The 23,570-nt window shown below is 41.8% G+C and overlaps 1 protein-coding gene across 1 annotated transcript in view; it reads left to right on the top strand.

The window, feature by feature from the left end:
- Positions 1 to 23,570, top strand: part of ST3GAL3 (ST3 beta-galactoside alpha-2,3-sialyltransferase 3) — a 3,995,325-nt gene that overhangs the window by 2,689,135 nt on the left and 1,282,620 nt on the right. The gene's annotated exons all lie outside the window — the stretch shown is intronic.

The following is a 23,570-nucleotide window of genomic DNA, read 5'->3' as shown; positions in this document are numbered from 1 at the left end:
TTCCTGGATATGGCCACTGAAGAAGGGATCATAGATCAACGCACATGTAAACAGCTCAAGGTCACCAATCCTATTCCCCAATATTTGTATTTGTTGCCCAAAATACATAAACATCCTACGTGTCCTCCGGGCTGACCTATTGTTTCTGGCAGAGGCTCTTTAACCGAGCCCCTGTCTGTTTTTCTTACATATTATCTCAAACCATTATTGTCTATGGTCAGGTCCAGGCTCAAGGACACAATTGAATTTTTGAACATTCTTCATGATAGTCAGTTGGAATCGGATTGGTGGCTCTGCACACTAGATGTCGCTTCTCTATATACTAGTATCCCACACCAGGCTGGTTTATCAGCAATAGCATTTTGGTTAGAGGAATCCAAGCTCTATTCTACTGGATTTAATAATTTTCTTATCAATATGACTGAATATGTACTAACTAAAAATGTCTTTTTCTTTGATGGTCAGATATATTGGCAAACCAGGGGAACAGCCATAGGGGCTTAGTTTGCCCCGATATATGCTGACCTATTCATGGGTTATTTTGAAAAAATTTACATCTATGATACTGGCAATAACCAATTTATGGCAGAACTAGACATTTGGAGGAGATACCTGGATGATTGTTGGATGGTGTGGCGGGGAGATATACTTCTGGCTAAAGAGTTTGTTCAATATTTGAACAATAATGTATGGGGTATCAAGTTCACTTTGGAGACTCAATATCATGAAATTGTTTTTATGGATGTCAAGGTTACCAGACAACATGATCACACTCTGGTGATGAGTGTACACAGAAAGTTTCCACAGTATAATTCTCTTTTACATGCCTCTAGTAATCATCCCCGCCACATCATCAACAACATTCCTAAGTCACAATTCATATGTATGAAACGTATTTGTTCCTCTACTAAATCTCATGTAGAATGTGAACAAGATCTTTGTGATAGATTTATTCAGAGGGGATATAACAGATGTCGACTTCATAAAATCATCCAGGAGGTCAGACATATGTCACGGTCCCAATTATTAACATATAAACATGAACATGAGGTGGTTACTGATTCCAAAGCACAACCTATCAGATTCACAGTTACTTATGGTAATATTACCCCTTCATTTAGAAATATTGTTGATAATCTTTGGGGTATTTTGAGAGCACATGAGTCTCTATCTGACATATTACCTGAGACATGCTCTTTTTCATACCGTAGGGGTAGAACGTTGAATTCACATTTCACATATTATAAAAAAATTCACTCTACAACAACCACACAAATGACTTTGTTTGGGGATCCACTCATTGGTTCCTTTCCCTGTGGTCACTGCAGTGCATGCAGGTATATGAGCAAAACGAAAGAATTTTCAAGTGCCAACACTTCACAAGTTTTCAACATAAGGATTTTTGGTAATTGTAGCTCTGATTAGGTGGTATAGTTGGCCACCTGTACATGTATTTTTATTTTATTTTATTTATTTTACATTTGTTGACCGGGCTAGTCTGGCTGGATACATGTCCATTTTCAGCAGAGGCCCGAGGAGAAAAGCTCCACTAAATACTAAGTACATTACATAAAAAATCATTACTCTTAAGAAATAGCAAAAATTGGAAGTCAAAAGACCAACCATGTACTTCATTTTATGTCGGCCAAACCTCTCATCCATTAAGATTTTGCATAAGTGAGCATCTTAGTGCTATCAGAACTAAAAAATTAACAAATGCCCTATACAAGCATACTTTGATTCACCAAACTGCTCAATTTCAATTTACTATCATTGATAGGATTCAGCTGCCGAGGTTGACCAAGGCAGGCTGGCATGATAAACTCAATAATATGGAAGCATTATGGATTACAAAACTGGGTGCTTTGTTCAAACCTGGGCTAAATGAATGTGGATAAAGCTATATGTTGATACTATATATTTATACATTTATTGCTGTACTTTTGGGTTTGAACTGAGCTTATTTTCCCTATTTTGCTGGGGACTAATGTGATCAATATTATGTAATATTATTATATTAATTTTTGTCATTATTTTTTGTTTTTAAGAAATGTTTATACTAAACAAAAAATTTTTTTTCTTTTTTGGTTACATATCCCTTTAAATCATTCAGTATATAAGGAACATCAGTATGCATCATTTTAACTTTTTCTTTCTGCACTGAAGAAGGCCATTACATTGGCCGAAACCGGTTTGCAGTTCTTCTGTTTTTTTATTTCGTTTTTCAACATGCCACAATAAAGTAGATTTTTGCTTGCCTAAACCTTTGTGCTGCCTCGTTTTGTGTGTTTTGACATTTTGGTTTGAGCCTTGCACTGGATCCACCTTGCTTGTCTTTTTTGGTTTGCTCTGCTGAAAATGAGCCAAAAGCTCAGCCAGACTAACCCGGTTAACAAATATAAAATAAATAAAATAAATAAATAAACAAAGAGGTAACATTTAGGAGACTACCCCCTATGCGGTAGTTTGTGAGTACTTTGTTTTTTCTAAAAGGGATGACTATGCACTTTTTGGCATTTAGCTTGAGGCCATGATTTTGACACCAGGTATCCGTCTCAGTGAGACCCTTTTGGAGGATGTCTGTGTCAGCCAGAGAGTCAATTATAGCCCCTAGTTTGCAGACATCTGTGAACTTGGTCAGCCATAGTCCTCCTGTGCTTGCCTGTACCTCTGAGAAGTATATGCCGAACAGGAGGGGTCCTAGGACTGAGCCCTGGGGAACGACACTTGTAATCGGTTTACAGTCGGACCTAGCTCCCACAACTCTCACCATGTGGATTCTGTCTGTGAGCCAGTTGGCAACCCATCTTGTGATGTAGAGGTTTATGTTCAGGCTGGTGAGCTTGTCTATAATACCAGAATGGGAAATGGTGTTGAAGGCCTTAGCGAGGTCTAGGTAGGCTGTGTGTACCACTTTTCCCTCATCTATAGCCTTGGTAACTGTCTCAAAGAAGTCCACCAGGTTTAGGAGGCATGATCTGCCCTTAACAAAGCCGAACTGGGTAGGGTCCAGTGTTTGGAGGTTTCCAATGTCTGTGGTAATGAGTTCCATGATGATGCACTCCATAGCCTTGCAGACCAGGCTAGTCAGGATTATAGGGCGATAGTTCCTGGGGTCTGTTGTGGCTCCACCTTTGTGGAGCGGAATAACCATTGTTGTGCGCCACTCTTTGGGTATGTAGCCTATGGAGAGGCTGAGTCTGAGCAGTGTGTTTAGGTGTGTTTGGGTGAGGAGTTAGTTTGTCCTTGAGCTCATGTAGGATGCAGCCTGGGACACCGTCCGGTCCCATTTTTGCTGTGTTTTTGGCTTTGGAGAAGGCTGCTTTAACCTAAGTGTCTGTGATTTCAGGGACTCTACATTCTTCTCTGCCAGGATGTTGGCGATATTGATCAGTTCAGTGTATTTTGTGCCATTCTGCACTAACTCCAAGCAGATCTGAGCATTGCCACTTAGATTCTTGACATAGCTAAAGAATGGTTATCTTTGGAGTCCTTGGCAATTTTTCTTTCAAAGCCCACCTTGGACGATTTTATGAGGGATCGTAGTTTCTTGCTGATACTGATCAGGGATGTCTTCCCTTCTTGGGATTTTACTCTTTTCTGTACTAGTTTCCTCCTCCTATTTTACAGCTTGTTTATGGCAGGAGTCCACCAGACTGGTTTCCTTTTCTTGGAGGAGTTTTCCAGATTGCATCTCACCTGTAACCTTATGTCAATCCAGCTCATGACTCGTGCCCTTTCTGTCCAACTTACTGTCCATTTGAAAACCTTTTCTATCATATCCGAACATAAAATCTCAGACTCTTCTGAAGGTTCACCTTTGTTCAATAAATGAGCCAGTTTTGCATGAGGCAAACTTTTTATTTATTTTTATTTTTTATTTATTTTATTTAATTTTATTTAACATTTGTTGACCGGGAAAGTCCGACTAGGTTCCACAAATCCTGTTTTCAGCAGAGGCCCAGGGAGAAATGCTCCAGAACTTACAGAACCAATTTCATTTCCAATGACTTCCCCAAAATCCTGAGGTTTAAAGTCAGCTAGATGCTGACACTTTTTACTATCCACTCACTTTCAAAAGTGTTCTGTCTGACTGACAGAACCACACTGCTAACACCAACAAATAACACTGTCTTCTCCCTCCATTACTGCACAACTTCATCTAACTGCATCTGCATCAGGAACATAAGCAGGAAGTGCAGCAGCACAAACATTTTCCCTCACAGTGAATACAGTTGACCTTTATTTAAAACTTTATGTACAATATTATGTACAACATTGTTTACAATATTATTTTCAAAACTACATGTTTACATTTTATACAGTGGATAATTTTCCATTTCTTTCCTGTATTAATATGAAATCATAATTATCTTACTTTCATTTATTTGAACTTCTGCCATCAGTGTCCTTATTAGACCACCACTTCTTCTTCTACAGCCACCATCTGATTTTTCTTAGAATTACTGCTAATCTCCATTTACCATTAAACATGGTTTCATTTATCCTTTCCAAATGGTCCATTCAACATAAAATAATCTCCTATCTATTATTCTAACATATTCCTTAATTGTATGCCTATAATATCCATATATAATGATATCCATATTTATATAATTCACCTGTATTATACCTTCAAAACACTTTTCTTCACAGTTTTCCCACTATTTTTTAACCCTTATACATTCTAGAGAAACATGTTCTGTAGTTTCCTCTTTGCCACAGTGTATACAAACTCTTTCACTTATTTTTATATGGCATATTTCCTTTTTCTCACTTATTTTTATATGTCATATTTCCTTTTACTGGTGATTTATTACTCACTAATCTCCATAAAAATCTTGACATTCTATTAACTTATTACACCATGCTTTTTGTACTTTTATTACTTTAACGTTTTAATTCATTAAATCACCCCAAGGATTAAAATAATAATATTGTATACTGATGTTTTTATACCACACTTTTCTCTCATTTCATTTTCATTAATTTTATTTTTTGATAATATGAGGTTTAAAGTCAGCTAGATGCTGACAATTTGTACTATCCACTCACTTTCAAAAGTGTTCTGTCTGACTGACAGAACCACACTGCTAACACCAACAAAAAAAACTGAATTCTCCCTCCGTTACTGCACAACTTCATCTAACTGCATCTGCATCAGGAACATAAGCAGGAAGTGCAGCAGCACAAACATTTTCCCTCACAGTGAATACAGTTGACCTTTAGTTAAAACTTTATGTACAATATTATGTACAACATTGTTTATAATATTATTTTCAAAACTACATGTTTACAATTTATACAGTGAATAATTTTCCGTTTTTTTCCTGTATCAATATGAAATCATAATTATCTTACTTTCATTTATTTGAACTTCTGCCATCAGTGTCCTTATTAGACCACCACTTCTTCTTCCACAGCCACCACCTGATTTTTCTTAGAATTACTGCTAATCTCCATTTACCATTAAACATGGTTTCATTTATCCTTTACAAATGGTCCATTCAACATAGAATAATCTCTGATCTATTATTCTAACGTATTCCTTAATTCTATGCCTATAATATCCATATATAATGATATCCATATTTATATAATTCACCTGTTTTATACCTTCAAAACACTTTTCTTCACATAGTTTTCCCAGTATTTTTTAACCCTTATACATTCTAGAGAAACATGTTCTGTAGTTTCCTGTTTGCCACAGTGTATACAAACTCTTTCACTTATTTTTATATGGCATATTTCCTTTTTCTCACTTATTTTTATATCTCATGCTTCCTTTTACTGGTGATTAATAACTCACTAATCTTCATAAAAATCTTGACATTCTACTTACTTATTACACCACACTTTTTGTACTTTTATTACTTTAACCTTTTAATTCATTAAATCACCCCAAGGATTAAAATAATAATATTGTATACTGATGTTTTTATACCACACTTTTCTCTCATTTCAATTTCATCAATTTTATTTTTTGATAATATCACATTTCATTTGTTATACATTCTTTTCATCTTTTAAATTTTTAACATATCCCAATACCACTCATATTTATAGTTCCGTAGATTTACTTTTAACTTCTGAGTTTTATCATCTATCCAAAACAAGACTCTATACAAATTCAGTGAAGCAGCATATACAGTTGAGTTTATTAATCCTAATCCTTCCTCTGAATGGATTTTATCATTAATTTCACCCTAAGAAATATCTTTGCTGCTCTCCAACTCTCTCTGCTTTAACAGTTCACCCAAAATATCATCCTGCAACTTACTAGGGTGGTTGTAGTAATACAGCTATCATTTTGTAAATCATTTGCTTCCAATGGAGCAAACAAGTTTTGCTGAAATAACTCCCCTGAATCATGTAATAATGCCTCCACAACACTAGCATTTGCCTCTGTACTGTCCACCATCCTGGATTCCTCAAGCACCATTCTCCCAGTCACCAGTTCAATAGAACTGGAATGAACATTCTCCTAACAAGTAGGGGTTCTTTATTAAATACTATATAATATTTACATTATTTACAATATTTACATATTATACATTATTTTCAATTATTTACATTTTTTTTAAATTTTCACTTACTATCTACTTAAATTTTAATACATTGTAATTTTTTTTTATTTCCATTTTTTCTCTCTCCCAACCTTTTTTCCACAACCAAAATTGTATCATCTTAAACATTTCTGACCATATCCATTTTACATTAAATTTTATCACATTTAATCTTTCATTCCATATAGTCCATATAATATAAAACACCTTTTTATGAGTTTTTTTTAAATCTTTGTCCTTTATTACCATAATATCCATATTCTAACATATTCATATCTATGTCTTTTAAACTTTTAATACCTTCAACAAACTTATTTTCACATAATTTCTCACATAAATCCTTTATCCTTTTACAACTCAAGAAAACATGTTCTGTGGTTTAAATTTCACCATAATACACATTCTTTCTTGTATTTTTATATGGCATGTTAGCTTTCACTTGTAACTTATTGTTAATCTCTAGTAATGACCTTTACATTCATACAACTTTTTATTCCCCCCCCCCAAAATCTTACTTTTATGGCTTCTCTTTTTTTCATTTTAGAGTTGTTTCAGTGGATACCTACAATAATATCTCTTAATTATATTTAAATACAATTCTTTCCTTTTTTCTACATTATTTATAGTTAATATCCATAACACAATTTTGTCTTAATATTCTTTAATTTCTTAACTACCCCTTCCATTTTTTCTATGCACCTAGCCTTTCACATATTCAGTTATCTTTTTTTCATTTACACACTTATTAAATATATTTTACCTTATTTTAACCATTTCAGTACTTTATATAAATTCAGTGATGCTGCATGAACAATTGGATAAATTAAATCTTACCTTCCCTCATCTTCTTTGACATGTAACACCCCTCTTCCCACTGGGTTTTATTTTGATCCCCATATAAATGAGAACATAATTGACATTAATTCTTTTTCATGCTTTACCAATACCATAAACACACTTGCTAAATATACATTTTCCCCAGTAAGATGCAATTGATTAAATATACTGTTTTTCTTGTATGTTTTCTTGTATGTCAACTTATATGTCCTCCAGGACAAACATGTATTCCATACATTATGTATATTCTCCTGTTGTTGCATTCTGTGCAAGTCAACCCCATATTTTATCCCTAATATATCTAATACTTCTTTATTAAACTGAATTCCTCCTATGTTACCTGTTGTTCCAAAACCATTACTTTTATTCTTATTTATGTGGATACAAATAACCTTTAAATATTGATTAAGTTGCTTAATCTCTTCTTCCATCTATTCTTTATTCTTAGTCATTAACACTATACCATCTGAATAAGCAAACATCACTGGTAATTGAATTCCTTCTCTTGACCTATATCCTGCTACTTTTAAGGCTCCGTTTATCTTGTTAATCACTGCATTCATAATCAATGCAAATAAAATACTACTTGCTGGACATCCTTGCCCTATACCACTTCTTATATTTATTTATTTAGTTAGCCATCCATTTACCACTATTTTCACTTTATTATGTGTTGTAGGCTACACACTCAAGTGTGATAGCCATTTCTGTGCATTTAAAGTGTTTTTTTTACTGTATCTGCTTTATTTTCTGAAAAAAAAAAAAAAAACTTGTTTCCCGCCTTTCTAAGCTAGTATAGTCCAGTTTTCAGGTTAGTGCTGAATTCAGGGATGTGTTACAAGTTTCTGTGTTTGCCCATACCTTACTTGGATAGAAGGAGGTTTCTCTGCTCACTGTGAGAGAGGGAGCTTTGAGCAGCCTATCTGTCCCTAGAGGAGTGGTTTCGGCCCAGAAATTAGTAGTTTATTGACCATTTTGGGCTAATTTCTATCTCTTTCATTTCCCTGCTATAAAACCCACATTTGCAAGGTTTTTGTGCTTGTATACAGCTCAGCAAGCTCCTGCCTGGTGCCCTGCAGATTTCTGCAGCAGCAGAGGAACAAAAGAGAATCTTTGGAGTGATTAAGTATAATTTTTCTGCATTTTCTTGCTGTCTTTAGCTAATTCCTCCTAAAACGCAGATTTTCTAGAGTTTCTGTGATTTGAAAAGCTTGTTTTAGCTACATATTGTACTTATTTTACTGCCTGCACTTTAACAAAGTCATTTTTGTGTTTAAATTACCTGTTTAACTGCCCATACCTTACTTGGATAGAAGGAGGTTTCTCTGCTCACTGTGAGAGAGGGAGCTTTGAGCAGCCTATCTGTCCCTAGAGGAGTGGTTTCAGCCCAGAAATTAGTAGTTTATTGGCCATTTTGGGCTAATTTCTATCTCTTTCATTTCCCTGCTATAAAACCTGTATTTGCGCGGTGTTGCGCTCTAGGCTGTGTCAGTTAGCTAGGGTATAACTATTCCCGGCTCCACAAAGTCTACTCTTCAATTTTTCCTTTGAAACTAGACAAACTTTCAACTTAAGCACTCAAACCATTCACTTCTCATCCCAGCACTTGCTCGAAACTCATAGCAAGCACTAATAAACCTTAGCGCTAGACCCCCCCCTTATACTTTAGAGAAGGACAAGGCTCTCTATTCGACCTTACCAGCCAATCAATAAAACAGTTCACTGTACCAGGCATGTCCAAAGGGCAGTTTCAGGTGTACTCCCCTGTCCAACTGGTGAATCTGGTCATTTTGAAGCAATGTTACAATTGCCTCATGTACACAGACAACCCTCTTCTCCTTCCACCAAACACTAATCCATATGAGAGATGCAGTTATACAGCCAAACTGGAGGCTAAGCTCTATCAACCCAAGACTGGACCAAGCAGTCAAGAGGAGAAGGGAATTACTTTGCATCACACCACCAGTCTCACATAGACCTATGAAACCAGCACATGTAAAAAAACACACATAAATACATGAAAACATACTCGGAGGCTCTAAATAAAAATCTGCAAAAGCAACAGAGACCTCCGAAGCAGACATACAATCAGCCTCCACCCCCCCAACACAAACCATGAAACACATACTTCACAAAACCAGTGCGCCATGCAATCACAGCCCATAAGGCAAAATAACATACCCAACACACTAGTAATAGGTGACTCTATAGTCAGGCACACTGACGTCCAACTCACTAGGCTGAACAAGGAGAAGGTTACTGTTAGCTGCCTGTCGGGTGCCAGGATCTGCCACATAACACAAGCACTCAGGTCACTCTAGAACAAGTACAAATATGACTCTGTCATTGTCCATGTTGGTGTGAATGACCTGAGCCGTACCTCCCTGGACTATATGAAAAGAGACGTGGAGGAGCTCTCTGATCACGTAGCCCAGGCCGGTATGACCCTGACCCTGAGTAGCATCCTGCCCTCACCAAGAATGATACCACGGTATAGAGAAAAAATTATCAATTTCAATAATTGGCTAAGCTTCTGGTGTCATTCAAAGGGGATCCAGTGTCTGTCAGCCTGGAATGACATGCTCGACAAGCCATGCTGCTTCGCTAGAGAAAGCTTGCACCTGTCACACTTGGGCTTTCAAATACTGGCCAAGGCACTTGCCACCACCATAGTGCCTTTTTTAGGCAAGGCTCAGAAGACAAAACCACCACCGTAAATAGCACAAGTAACAAAAAACTGAGGGTAATGCTTCTCAATGCCAGAAGTCTAAACCTCAAAATGCACCCACTCGAGGCACTCCTCAGTATGGAGGAAATTGATATATGTGCAGTAACAGAAACCTGGTTTAAGGCTCCAGAGAGCATCCCAGCACTACCAGGCTACAACTCATACCATGCATTTCGGCCATAAAACCCGGACCAAAATACAAAAGGCGGGGGAGTATCCATATTCATCAAGGATAGCCACACCTCCAGGTTAGTGGCACAGCAAAATGCTTCAGAGATCATCCACGTGCAACTAACAATGGGCAAAACTGCTATTCAAATTATAGCTTGCTACAGATCACCCACCATGTCCTAGGACCCCCAATCCGCATTCCTGGAAACACTGGGAAACATAAAGGTCCTACCAGACAACCTGATATTGGGTTATTTCAATTACCCAAACATTAACTGGGAGAACTACTCAAGTACAAACTCCCTTGCCCAACATTTCTTAGAATTTATATAAATAAATAAATAAATAAATAAATAAATAAATAAATAAAAATAAATAAATAAATTTATAAACCCAAATGCCCTGGATCAACAGGTCAGCACTCCCACCAGAGGTGACAACATATTGGACCTGGTCATCACCAACATGGGCGATCGATGTTCCACCCCTCACTGTTTAGATCTGACCATAAACGAATTACTCTGGATATCCACATTCCGCCAAAACCCCCGGTCAAAGAAACCACTGTGAAAAACTTTTCAAAAGCAAACTTCACGTTACTTAAGACCGAGGTGGGAAGTTTCAAAGCCCCCATGCTAAAGGATAATGCTGTCCAAGCTGCAAAATCCTTTACTAATGCACTCTACGGGCAGCTACAAGAATGCATAGATTGTGCTATCCCAAACAAAACCAAGACTCACTCCTCCTAGAAAAGGAAACCAGTCTGGTGGACCCCTGCCATAAACAAAGTTATACAATAGAAGGAGGAAACTAGTACAGAAAAGAGTAAAATCCCAAGAAGGGAAGACATCCCTGATCAGTATCAGCAAGAAACTACATTCCCTCATAAAATCATCCAAGGCTAGCTTCAAAAGAAAACTTGCCATGGACTCCACAGATAACCACAAGACATTCTTTAGCTATATCAAGAATCTAAGTGGCAATTCTCAGATCTGCTCGGAGTTAGTGCAGAATGGCATAAAATACACTGAACCGACCGATATAGCCAACATCCTGGCAGACAGGTTCAGTGCAAACTTCATCCCACTCTCACCCGCAAAAGGGTCCATAACTATACCAGAAGAATGTAGTGCCCCTGAAATCACAGACACTCAGGTTAAAACAGTCCTCTCCAAAGCCAAAAACACAGCATCAATGGGACTGGACGGTGTCCCAGGCTGCGTCCTACACAAGCTCAAAGATGAACTAACCCCTCACCTAAACACACTGTTTAAACTCAGCCTTTCCACAGACTACATGCCCACAGAGTGGTGCACAGCAACGGTTATTCCACTCCACAAAGGTGGAGCCACAATGGACCCCGGGAACTATTGCCCTATAAGCCTAACTAGCTTGGTCTGCAAAGCTATGGAGCGCATCATCATGGATCTCATTAACAGAGACATTGGGAACCTCTAACACTGATCCTTACCCAGTTTGGCTTTGTTAAGGGCAGATCATATCTCCCAAACCTGGTGGACTTCTTTGAGACAGTTACCAAGGCTATAGATGAGGGAAAGTTGGTCCACTCAGCCTACCTAGACTTCGCAAAGGCCTTTGACACCATTCCCCACTCAGGTATTATAGACAAGCTCAACAGACTGAACATAAACCCCTGCGTCATGAAATGGGTTGCCAACTGGCTCATGGACAGAACCCACATGGTAAAAGTTGAGAGAGCTAGGTCTGACTCTAAACCGGTTACAAGTGGCATTCCCCAGGACTCAGTCCTAGGACCCCACCTTTTTGGCATATATTTCCCAGAGGTACAGGCAAGCACAGGAGGACTATGGCTAACCAAGTTCACAGATGACTGCAAACTAGGGGCTATAATTTACTCTCTGGCTGACACAGACATCCTCCAGAATGGTCTCACTGAGACAGATACCTGTTGTCAAAACCATGGCCTCAAGCTAAACGCCAAAAAGTGCATAGTTATCCCCTTTAGAAAAAAACAAAGTACCCACAAACTACCACATAGATGGTAGCCCCCTAAATACGGACGACATAATAAGGGATCTGGGGACCCAAGTAGATAGTAACCTCTCCTTTGATAATCACATTGCCAATGTGTTTAGGAAATCCTTCTATGTGGCCCACCTAATCACAAAAGGGTTTGCATCCAGATCGAAAGAGGTCATTGGGCCCCTCTACACATCACTCATCAGACCCATCGTAGAGTACAATGACCCATTTGGGATGTACCTTACAAGACACCTGCAGCAACTGGAAAGACCACAGAAGTACCTCACCAAGAGGATCACTGGCCTCAAGCAGATGCCCTATGCAGCTTGACTGAAGAAACTCCAGTTGTACTCGGTTGCATACCGCCTACTCAGAGGTGATCTTTGCCTGACATACAAGGCCATGTCCAACCCAAAATTGATGGACATGCTCCACCTAAAGAAAACTATATCCCCTCAAGCCACACTCTCCAGGGATCTAAACCTCACCACAACAATAAATAGGATGTGCTGGAGGGATAGATTCCTGTCCCAGAGACTTCCCATGCTCTGGAACAAGATTCCAGTCTACATTTAGCAGAGTTCCTTGCTAACCCTCTTCAAGAGAAACCTTGACGAGTGGATGGGAAACAGAAAGTTTACCCCAGGGATCACTTCAATGGCTCTGCTGGACAGAGGCACAGGGAACTAATCTAAGGGGGTGGCGAAAGCCAACACATTCCAGCTAGGCTTATAAATGCCTTTGGGCAGATAGCCTAGTACCTACCTATGAACCTATGAACCATTATTCTGATACACCAAAACAAATAATGTGATATTGTCCTATCTCACCTTCATTCTTAGCTGATATGTTCCAACTTGGCCTTATACAAAAGCTTGAGTTCTACTAACTTGAGGTAAAAATCCTATCCCAACATGCCCTAGGACAGCTCCCCAGATCTCATTTGCTGCTAAACAAGATCAGGTGCTCTCCTACTTGGTCTGGCTAAGTAGATATTTTCTTCTTGATATTGTTGAACTATTGTAGCTTTTTCACTGTTTAATTCTTTAAAAGTTACTGATTTAACTTCTAGTGTAGTTAGTGTTTTCCCCACAAGTTTTTTCACCGATGTTGGCCGTCATTCCTCGCAAGGCCTTTTTCTCCTATTCTGGCTTTCAATTGATTATTAGAAGCCCTTTTTAGTTAGAGGGCTTTATTTCCCTTATTCACTCAGGGCTAGTTCATTTAAATTAGAGAGCAGCCTTTAGCACTTATAAAAATATAAAAATTTAGAGTATTGTTGTTGTTTCTTTCCTTGTGTTTTTTTGACTTGTGCTATGGCTTCCAAGGATTCTAAAGAATCTAAACCCTCTGGGTTTAAAAAATGTGTTAAATGTGGTCAGAAAAATGTCCATTACTGACGGACATACAGTCTGTGTGTACTGTCTTGGAGAGGTTCACTTGCAAGAGTCATGTGCTATTTGCCACTCTTTTAGTCATAAGAGTGTTGGTAGAAAGAAAAAAATAAGTTGATTCTGAGAGACCTGATAAAGACACCTTTTTCTGAGGCAATAGAAGAAGGTCAGGGTCCATCAAACATGGGTAAATCCCCCTACTCTAAGTCTGAGAAGTTGGGGAAAAGGTCCTCTTCCCCAAGCACTCAGTTGGAGCCATCTAAAAAATGACTTAAAGTTTCAGCTTCAGACCCAAAGGGTGTCAGGCCTGTGAAGCCTACTACCTGAGTTCCTTCAGTATTGGTGCCGATAGAATTTTACTTGCAGAGCCAGTCCCCGGAATTGGAACCAGTATCTCCCACCTTAAGTTCTCTATTGTTGCAGTCCTCCAGATCTCCAGCTCCCTCTTCTCGATCTTCTAGGAGCCTGTCCTTCACCTACAGACAAAGAATTTCTTACCAAGGGACTCCCAGTAGATGCTATAGGGGTGGCGGCTACCACCAAAAAGGAACTTTCAGAGACGTCCTCTTCTGTCCATCTGCCGAACAAAGAGTCTCATATGATGGACCAATATGGAAAACACATCTTCTCTTCAGTGACTTTTGTGTTCAGGTCACTGAATTATCTGACTTACTTTACTAGGTTTCAGAGAGATCTCCTGAAAGAGCTAGGAGACACTCTCCAAGTTTCAGTAGCTGAAGGGGTATCAGACAAGTTTTCTCTCAGCTTTCCAACTTAACCTCAGTGGTCAACTTATTCATGGGGATCATTTCTTATGCAGAAGACAGAGCCAGCAGGGCAGTGGGTTCAGGAATTTCCCTAAGGAGACATTCCTGAATGCGCTTGGGAGACTTTGCGGAACCCTTTAAATCTTCTTTTGTGAATGCCCCTTTTGATGGCTTGTCTTTGTTCAGGCTGAAAGTCAGACACACTAACCAGATGTGAACAAGAAGGAAAGACTCTCTCTGCCATTGGAGTCCATTTTTCCTTACTTACCAGACCTTACCCAAAGGGTCAGAAAGGAGGAAAATGTGATTTTGAAAATTCCAGAGAGCTTTCCAGGACACACATGGTGATTCTTCCTCAAGGGGGGTAGGTGCTAATGGAAGATGCCGACCATGTGGCAGAGGGGATCCACAAGACCAGGGCAACAGGGAATCTTTCCTTGGTAAGCCCTTTCAGCAGTCCTGAAAGGAGGCCCACCTGTCCATCTCTGTAGGCAGCTGGGTGCCGCTTATCTTTGTACCCAGAAGCCTGGCTAACAATAAAAGACAAATGGGTACAAAGTATCATATCCAGAGATTACTCCATACCCTTTTCCTGCCTTGTCCCAAACACAAAAACATCCACCCAATCAAAGTGAACAGGCAACTCTAGAGATACAAAGTTGCTAGACAAAAGAGTCATCCAAGCAGTCCCTGCAGACAAAATATGATCTGGAACTTACTCAAGATTCGTTTTACTTCCATAGAAAACAGGGGACTGTAGTCCCATTCTGGATCTCAGCAAATTGAACAAATCTGTAAGAAAGTCAAAGTTCTGGATAGTAACACTGCAGTCGATACTCACTTTTCTGGGACAAGATGATTGGATGTGCTCAGTAGAACTCCAAGATGCATACTACCATATAGAAATGGACTGGTGTTCCAGGAGACACCTGTGCTTTTGGCTGGGAGCCAGTCATAACAGTTCTGTGCTCTGCCCTTTGGCCACACTACAGCCCCCAGAGTGTTCACCAAGTGTATAGCAGTAGTAGTGGCTGACTTGAGATGCCTACGATTCTGAGTGTTTCCCTACCTAGACGACTGGTTCCTGACCACCACTACCGAGCATCTACTATCCAAAGTAAGAGACACCACCTTGCATCTCTGCTGTTACCTAGGAATCAGAATAAACTATGAAAAATCTTCCTTGTTGCCATCTCAGCATATCATTTTTATAGGAGCAGATCTAGATACAACAAGAATGATGCAAAACTTCCCTTTGAAAGGGTTCAAGTTCTACAAAGTCAGGTCCTAAACCTACTTTCCATGAAAAAAATACGAGCAAGAACAGTCCTGAAAGTCTTGGGGACCATGGCATCAGTGATAACCATGATTCCATTAGCACATCTGCATATGAGAATTCTGCAGTGGTTACTGTTCACTCAATGGTCCATGCAGGAACTACCCATGTCCCACCAAATTTTGATAACAGAATCTTGCAAGAAAGCCCTTCGTTGGTGGCTTCACTCCACTCATGTGACATTAAGTTGACCCTTTGTTCTTCCACAGCCCTTAGCCGCAGTGACCATGGACACTTGCTAGATAGGGTGTGGGGGGGGGGCATTATCTGGGAAGGACAGTCCAAGGCACTTGCCAGGGTCAAAAGGCCTATTTGCACATCAATGTTGTAGAGATGAGAGCAGTGCTTTTAGCATTGCAAGCATTCCAAGACTATTCTGCCAGGAACTATTGCAATGCAGACAGACACCATGTCAGTTGTGTGGTACATAAACAAGCAAGGAGGAACCAGGTCTTACCCCCTTTGTCGGGTAACCCTGAGAGTAAGACAGTGGGCGACCTCCTCCCAGTGCTTTCTGATAGCAATGCACATCCTGGGGAAATCCAAAATAGGTTCATAGGTTAGTACTGAGCTAACTGCCCTTGCGAGCCATTTTAAGCTTAGCCAAGTATCCCTTGTGAGACTAAAACCCTGCACCTTGTGTTTGTAAGGCAAACACCTTAACCATTAGGCCACCCCTCAGCAGAGTGATTCTGATGCCTCATGAGTGGTTCCTAAAACAAGAAGTAGTGGAAAAGATTTTCCACAAATGGGGCCAGCCTTGCTGCGGCCTTTTTGCCACATCCATGAATGCCAAATGCAGCAGCTACTTTGCCCTTATCCCCCATCCGGGAGAGTCACCAAGGGATGCACTTGTACACAGTTGGCCTCAGGTCTCATCTACACCTTTCCTCCCTTCCCCTTGATACCCAAAGTTCTTCAGAAACCAGTTCCTTGGGAAGGAATGTGGTACTTGTCGCCCCATACTGGCATCGTCAAATCTGGTTCTTCTTCCTTTGGCCTCATCTCCAGGAGGAGCCATGGATTCTGGACCCAGTTCCAGACCTCCTGACTCATGTATCAGGGATGCTCCACCCCTCCCTTCAAACCCTCAAATTGAAAGCATGGCTGCTCAGATTACAAACATAGCCAGGCTCCCTAACCTTTCTCCGTCGGTAAAACATATCTTGATCTCATCTCATATGGGTTTGATAAGAAAGTTATACATGAGCAAATGGAAAGGTTTTCTTCATGGGTCTTGAAAAATTGCATTGACCCCTTCTCTGCCCCAGTAGCTTCCATTCTTAGCAAAGCTGTTTAATGAAGGTGCAGCTGCTGCTACTATATGAGTTCAGTTAGCAACAATATCTAATTTCCATCTAGGGGAATCAGGCCACATTGTGATGTCCCACAGACTTTGTAAGGCATTTCTTAAAGGTACTGTTTTATTAATGCCCTTCCAGCACCATGGGACCTGAACTTTGTCTTATCCCATTTGATTCTTCCCCAATTTGAACCTGCATCATCCTGCAATCTCAAGTTTTTGACTTGTAAAACTATTCTTTTAGTAGCTAATATTAAGTTGTCAATCTCGCCTTCATTCTTGCTGGATGGGTTCGGAGCTGATCCTCGGCTCCGACTCAGCACTTGCTAAGCTTGAGAGCTAATTTTACCAGCTCGAGGCAACCCTATATCCCATGATGCAAGGCGGAGACTACCCAGATCTCGTTTGCCGCTTCACTAACGAGGTGCCTTCTTTTACCAGCTCCAGGTAAGTGACTAGATATAAGACTTTCATCTACCCCCCTTTACATTTATATATATATTTGTTTTTTGTTAACCTTAACGCTTACTTTAACACTATTCCCATTAGTGTTCCCTTTTTTTCGAGTTATTTATCCCCTTTCCCTAGCTTAGGCCATAGGCCTTCCCCTCCCTAATTTTTTTTTTCCTGTCAGGGATTGCTTGTGTATGACTGTGTGTTATCCCTGTTTATTTTAAATTGTTGGATTGGGTGTTCTTGTGTGTGTGTGTTAGTGTATTGTGTTTCCTCGACACAGTTATGTCGAAGGACACTAAGGTCTCAGGCTTCAAGAAGTGTGACTCGTGCTGTCAGAAGATGTCTCTGACAGACGGTCACACTTCTTGTGTTTATTGCCTGGGACCTTTGCACCTGCAGGACTCTTGTGCTATCTGTCATGCCTTCAGCCCAAGAGTCCTGCAGGAGCAAAGAAATAAGTTGATTTTAAGGGGCTTATTAAAGCCCGAGAGCTCCCCGACTAAGTCGGCGCCGGGGAAGCCCTCGAAACCTATTAAGCCTTTGGCTGAGAGTTCCAAGCCGTCGGCTTCTGGTTTACCCTCACCAGGGTCGAGATCGGCTCCGGCCAGAGCCGATCCTTCCACCTTAGCAGTCTCAGTATCGGCTCCATCCGGCGACGATACTGCCCAATCTAGGTGTCGGCTCCGGCTGGAGCCACCGTATCCTCGACTCCGTTGGCTCCATCGATCTCTAAAAAGAGATCTCGATCCCCTTCATTAGAGTCGATACGTTCGGCTCCGAGATCAACCCTGCTCTTGGAGCGGAGCCACCGGAGCCGTTCTTCTCGGTCGTCCAGGCTGTCTGATCACGACCTCGAGAGAGTGGTGAGTAGACTATTAAAGTCTCAGGCATTGGCCCAAATACTCCATAGCCCGTCTCAACAGACGGTAGCTGTTTCACATCCACCAAACATTCCTCCTTCGACTCTCTTACAGAGCTCGGAGCCGGAGCTCCTCGGAACCGTCACCGTTGTAGCTTCGGAGCCGATACCACCCCTTTTGGCTCCATCGTCCTCTGCTCCGATTTCCTCCTTGAGGCCTTCATTGGAGGGATCCGGGCGTCTGGTCTCTCTCGTCGGCTCCAAGGGGGCGAGTGGCATCGGACCCTTGTCCGACCCCGTTCTCCCTCTCGGAGCTTCGGCGTTGGTGAGCTCGGCCCCGACATCTGCCTCGGAGCCTTCCCTCTTGGTGAGGCCTGGGGTTCCTATCTCTTCAGAGCGGGAACTTTCTGGTCTCTCTGACGGGGGAGCCTTCGAGGTGATGAGGAGTGTACTAGCCCCTGGGCTTAGTCAACGGACAGTTCCATCAGCTCCTCCCACTACAGTGCCTGCTGACGTCTCTTCCCACTCTCTTGCTCCCGGACCCAGAGATCCAACGCCTCAGGTTTCCCCATTGGGAATATCTTCCTCTTCCGAGGCTTCTCCTGATCCGTCAGGTGAACCTCCGCGTAAGAGGACATGTAAGAGGAAACATCTAGACTCCCCTGAGTCTACTACATCTGATACTGACCTGGATGAGTCGGAGGGATCCCCAAGGTCCTCCTCTGAGGATGTCTCATTCTCAGACATCCTTGAACTCCTTAAGCAGAGGGGGAACTGGCCCTCCCTTAATCCTTCCGAGGACGAGTCAGTATACCTGGAGGCGTTCGGATCTCGACCCTCCACCTCCTGGGTGTCTCCACCTTTCAACCCTCTTATGGAGGTAGTGGCTCAGAAGGCATGGATGGCTCCGGATTCAGTGGAACCTATCCCTAGGAGGCCTTCAAAATTCATTACGGCCCCACCAGATAGACAATATTTAACAAAGGGTGTCCCAGTTGATGCCATGGTGGTGGCTGCTGCCACCAAGAAGGAACTAGCTGATCCTTCAGTACTTGTCCATCCTCCTAACAAGGATTCTAGGACTATGGACAGGTACGGCAAGCGGATTTTTTCTTCAGCGACTTTTGCCATGAGATCGCTGAACTACTTGTGCCACTTCACCCGCCTTCAAAGAGATGTTCTTAAAGAGTTGGGAGAAGTTTTACAGGATCCGTCAGCTGCTGGGTCTCAGGATAAGATTAGCTCACAGCTAGGAATCCTTAACTCCATTGTTAACTCCTCCATGCGGCTCATTTCTTATGCAGCTGATGGAGCGAGTAGGGCCGCAGGCACAGGAGTGGCTTTAAGGCGTCAGTCCTGGATACGGCTTTGTAATTTTGCAGACCCCTTCAAGGCGTCCTTCACAAACTCCCCCTTTGATGGTTTGACCTTGTTCGGACCTCAAGTGAAAGACACTTTGACTAGATGCGAACAAGATGGCAAGACTCTTTCTGCCGTAGGAGTCCGTTTCTCCACCCCTTCAAGACCTTACCCCAAAGGACAGAAGGGAGGGAAAATGTGGTTCCACAAATCTCAAGGAGTCACGCCTGACGCACGAAGTCAGTTTACCCCCAGAGGCAGAGGGGGTAACAATAATAGACGCCGCCCTAGGGGCAGAGGGGGTCCGCAGAATCAGGGTAGCAGAGAGCCTCTTTCTGACAAACCCTTCCAGCATCCCTGAGATGTTGCCCGATTGTCCGCCTTCGGAGGCAGTCAGGGGAAAATTATCGCTGTACCCAATAGCCTGCTTTCCCTTTCTCAAGACAAATGGGTACAGTCGATTATATCCGAGGGTTACAAAATTCCCTTTATTCAAACCCCAATTCAGCAAAAGGGAACCCTTCCAGATGTTCCACCCGGTCTAAGGGAACTAGCAGTACTAGAAATATCAAATTGCTAGTAAAAAGAGCCATCCAGCCAGTCCGAGTGGACCAAATAGGATCTGGAATCTACTCAAGGTTCTTTTTAGTTCCAAAAAAGACAGGGGGCTGGAGACCAATATTAGATCTGAGCAAACTAAACAAGTTTGTAAAGAAATCAAGATTCCGGATGGTCACGCTTCAGTCCATTCTACCCTTTCTGGGCAAGGACAATTGGATGTGCTCGATAGATCTTCAGGATGCGTACTATCACATAAAAATTCACAGACGCTCCAGAAGATTTCTCCGCTTTTGGCTGGGGACCAGTCACTTCCAATTCAGAGCCCTGCCCTTTGGACTCACTACAGCCCCCAGAGTGTTCACCAAATGTATGGCAGTGGTTACGGCTCACCTGAGACATCAAGGATTCCAGGTGTTTCCATATCTAGACGACTGGCTCCTCACTGCCACCACCAGGCATCAACTTCTCCAAGCCAGAGATTACACCATTCACATTTGCAGAGGGCTAGGAATTTCTATAAATTTCGAAAAATCTGCCTTGTCGCCTTGTCAATCTATTACTTTTATAGGCGCAAAATTGGACACCGTACAACTTTCAGCAAAGTTAACAGACCAAAGGATCTTGGACATTCAAAGACACGTCCAGGTGATTCTTCTCAGCAACAAAATTCAGGCCAGATTTGCTCTGAAGGTATTGGGTCTTATGGCGGCCGCCATAACACTTCTTCCCCTTGCCCGCTTTTACATGCGTCTTCTACAATGGATGCTATTCACCCAATGGTCTTTTCAACAACTTCCCATGCATCACGAGATCATAGTAACTCCAACTTGCAAAAGGCATCTGACTTGGTGGATATCGTCCCCTCAAGTCCATCAGGGCAGACCTTTTGTTCCTCTTGCCCCGGTTGCTACGGTTACATCGGACGCCTCCCTGATCGGGTGGGGGGGGGCCATTATCAGGGCAGAATGGTCCATGGCACTTGGCAACCTTTCGAATACCATCGGCACATAAATGTCCTGGAGATGAGAGCGGTGCTTTTAACGTTGCAAGCCCTCAACGACTCTCTTCCCCTGGGAACTATTGCAATCCAAACGGACAATATGTCCGTAGTGTGGTATATCAACAAACAGGGGGGAACCAAGTCCTATCCACTGTGTCGAGAGGCTCTCAGACTTTGGCAATGGGCAATCTCTTCTCACCGGTTTCTGATAGCAACGCATATCCCCGGAAAATCCAACATCATAGCGGACAGATTGAGCAGAGCTAGTCTCATGCCTCACGAGTGGTCTCTCAAACAATCAGTGACGGAAGAGATTTTTCAGAAGTGGGGCCTTCCTTGCTGCGACCCTTTCGCTACACCTCAAAACAGCAAATGCCCAGACTTCTTCTCTCTCTTCCCCCTTCCAGGCCATCCCCCCAGAGATGCTCTAACCCAAGATTGACCCAGGGGACTTCTTTATGCTTTTCCCCCTTTTCCGCTGATACCTCAGCTAATTCAGAAAGCAACCGCTTTGAGAGCAAAGTTGATTCTCATTGCCCCTTATTGGCCTCGACAGATATGGTTTCCGTTCCTACATCATTATCTCTTGGTACAGCCATGGCATCTGGACCCGGTTCCAGATCTTCTGACCCACCAGTCGGGTCAACTGCACCAATCCATACCTTCTCTCAACCTCACTGCTTGGTTGCTCCACTTCCATCCTTAGCCAGGCTTCCTATGATTTCTAATCCTGCCCAGGATATCATAGTAGTTTCCCTAAAATCTTCTACCAGAAAGATTTACACTAGTAAATGGCGACGTTTCTCTTTCTGGGCAAAAGCTAGGAACATAGACCCCTATACTGCTCCAATTAATTCGGTATTGGACTTCCTAGCTGAGATTTTTCATTCAGGATCCTCTTCTTCCACAGTGAAAGTTCAACTGGCAGCCATTTCAAATTTTCATATAGGCCTTTTGGACCACAACATTATGTCACATAAACTTTGCAAGGCATTCCTTCGAGGTATCTTTTTACTGAAACCTCCGATTAGAGACCTCCCCCCCACCACAGTGGGATCTAAATTTAATTTTAACATCCTTGATTCTTCTCCCTTTCGAACCTGCAGCTGCCTGTTCTTTGAAATTTCTTTCTTGGAAGACACTTTTTCTAGTCGCCATTACTTCTGCCAGGAGAGTATCTGAGCTTCATGCTCTCTGCATTTGTCCTCCCTATTTAATATTCCACAAAGATAGGGTATCTCTAAGGATTAATCCGTCTTTCTTACCAAAAGTGGCATCGCAGATGAACCTAAATCAATCCATTGATCTTCCAGTGTTTTTCCCGAATTATTCTGATAGAGCGGAACAAAAGTTACATTGTCTTGATGTTCACCGCCAGCTCAGATATTATCTGGACAAAACTAAACTTTTTAGGAAATCTGATCAACTGTTTCTATCCTATGCAGAGAACAGGAAAGGCCTTCCAGTTTCCAAGGTAACTTTATCTAGATGGCTGTCTTCTGTGATCACTTACATTTATCAGCTCAGAGGCAAAGAGTTGATTTCTAAGCCAAAAGCCCATTCTACCAGAGCTCTAGCTACATCTACAGCTTTTCAAGCTAGACTTCCAATAGACACTATTTGTGCAGCAGCCACATGGGCCTCTCCTCATACCTTTGTTTCGCATTACAAATTAGACTTGGCCTCCAGAGACAGAGCGAATTTTGGTTCCACCGTTCTCAAGAGTCTGTTCCATTGAGCCACCCAGGATAGAGGTGCTAGGGACGCGGTCCCATCCAGCAAGAATGAAGGCGAGATTGACAACTTAACATTTAGAAGTTATGTACCTACCATAACGTTCCATATTAGTTGTCTTCTCTCACCTTCTTTCTTGCGTCCCGCCCTCCATCCCCCTAGCCTGGTCAGACCGGGAAGATTATGCATCTTCTATTAAGAGGTTATTCCCTTTTCTAGCTGTTCAACTTCTAGTGTCACTAGATTAGGTTGATCCTTGCTAGAGGATTATGATGTTATTTAGTATTGTTATTTTTCTTCCTCCTCTTCAGTTGGAAGAAAATATTACTATTTCTTTAGCTACCAAATGAGATCTGGGTAGTCTCCGCCTTGCATCATGGGATATAGGGTTGCCTCGAGCTGGTAAAATTAGCTCTCGAGCTTAGCAAGTGCCAAGTTGGAGCTGAGGATCGGCTCCGAACCCATCCAGCAAGAAAGAAGGCGAGAGAAGACAAC

This window comes from Protopterus annectens, chromosome 10.part0 (assembly GCF_019279795.1).
Source record: "Protopterus annectens isolate FY-2018-M chromosome 10.part0, PAN1.0, whole genome shotgun sequence".
NCBI lineage: Eukaryota > Metazoa > Chordata > Ceratodontiformes > Protopteridae > Protopterus > Protopterus annectens.
This window is presented reverse-complemented; position numbering and strand designations above follow the sequence as displayed.